This window comes from Triticum dicoccoides, chromosome 3B (genome assembly GCF_002162155.2).
Source record: "Triticum dicoccoides isolate Atlit2015 ecotype Zavitan chromosome 3B, WEW_v2.0, whole genome shotgun sequence".
In the NCBI taxonomy this organism is placed as follows: Eukaryota; Viridiplantae; Streptophyta; class Magnoliopsida; order Poales; family Poaceae; genus Triticum; species Triticum dicoccoides.
Window position 1 is genome coordinate 154950696 of NC_041385.1, and position 2219 is coordinate 154952914.

Genomic DNA, 2219 nt, shown 5'->3' on the forward strand with positions numbered 1-2219 from the left:
GAACGTTTTAGTGCATTCCAAACATATATACTACCGCTTCAATATGAACTAAATTTGAATAAGATCTATAGTAATGATTGTTGTGAAGTCAAAGCATTTGAATTCTTTTCTCTGGTTTAATAAGATCTACAATCATCATTATTGTCAAGTTAAACCATCGTTTGTGTATTATCTTCACAGCACACCACATGATCAGTATCGAGTTACATATGAACTATGTGTACTATATGAACTCAAACTAGATTTTTTGAATCCACTTCATTTTGATTTCAAATCACATTACATTTCTAGCTCTAGCTAGATCTTCATAATCTAAACCATGTCTTATATGTATAATGTGTTTATCACATTATGTATGGTGCCCCACCCCCTACGCCTACAAGTATTTAGATGTGAGTTGCAAACACCACACATTACCACAAATTCAAATAAAATGTGAGAATGTTCGATATATAGTATTGTTTAGATTGCTCGATATTTAGTTGTAAGCTGCAAACGCCGCACATTATCACAAATTCAAATAAAATGTGAGATTTTTTGATGTATAGTATGGTTTAGATTGTTCGGCATTTAGCTGTGAGTTGCAAACGCCATGCATTATCACATTATGGTATAACATGTGCACAACACGTGTATCACCGCTATATTCATGCATGCAATGTTTAAAACACTATGATCCCCTATTCAAATATATGAATCCGCTTTCATATGAAATTATGATCTTTGTTAGTCTCTTACACCCACACAATCCTCTAACCTTTGTAGCTACCACTAACTTTCTCTCATTCATGCACACGCCCTCCTCGCCCTCCCCTTCCCTCGGGATTCTATCCATCGGGCACATTCTTTTTTTTTCTTTAGGTCGTTCTCCCAGAGTAATCACAACTCCTTTCCGACACACACCGATCGATAAACCTCTCAAGCGATGCCTGCCTACAGCATACACACACAGCTTCAATCTCCTCCTTTATGTGTCCTTGCCTCATGTCTCTGATATGGTCAGACACACGTGTAAACTCTCACCCCTCTTTTAATTGATCTCACAACCGCACACTCCTCCCCCTATCTAGCTAGTAGTTGGGCCTCTCGCACCACCTCCTAGCTCCATTCTCTTTGCATATCCGTCTCGCTGGGCCTTATTTGCCTCTAACAAATGGACGTACACCGACCGATCTCTCGCTATACATATAGCCAGCTAGGTCCTTATAACTCGTTTTTACCCACACATCGATCGATCTACCTCATTAGTTGTGTCTCTCCCTTCCTCCGACAAACAACAATTGATCTACCGATCTAGTTAGGTTTGCTTACCAAACACATGGTTCCCCTTCATCATCCATGGATGCGTCCCGACAGATCTATCACGCACAGGCACACATAGAAACACATCCCCACTCTTATTGATAACATTGCAGTTCCACCCTCGGTTTGTCTAGTAGGCCTCTCCCAACATCTCTGAGAAGCAACTCCATCACCCATCCAGCACTCTACCCCTCTCCCTCGCTCTCTCTCTCCTCTCTCTCTCTGTCCCATCATATTTCCCGTCCTTCAGTTATGTATGGATGTCGACCGATCTCCCTCAAGACATAGCTGGGTCTCTCCTTCTCAACACATATACGAGTCGTTCTACCTCTATAGTTAGGCCTCTGCCTACCCCTCCCCCACCCCCTCCCCCCCACACACCAATACATCAAGCGCTCTAGTCATGTCTCCCTGCCACACACAAACTTGACATGTGCCCTCTAACATTCCGGTAGGCCAGTCGCCCTATATCTTTGACTTGCACACACACACACGCAATTTCGATGGCTCTCTTCATCGATCTCGCACCCACCCGTACTTGATCCTCTCTTCGACTCTATCGATGGCTATGACCCCTCCCTCTCTTCTCGTGGATTGCCCGACCCTCTATGTATGATATGGATAGGCCTCCATTTCACACACATTGCATGCAAAATTTTGTTTGAGATGTCATCGACACATATTCCCACAAATAATTCACAAAATCAACCCCTCACCCCACCCCCACCCCCAGCACAAAACAAAAAACACTCACGAACGTGGTTTGTATCTCTCACACACACCCACGTAGGTGGGGGACGTGCACGAAGAGCACGGCGCACGTACTCCCGTCTCTTTCCCAACCACACCCGCGCGGGTACACAGTGGAGCTCATTTTTGTACGAAAAAGGAAGCCCACGTGGTAATTTGGCACGTGT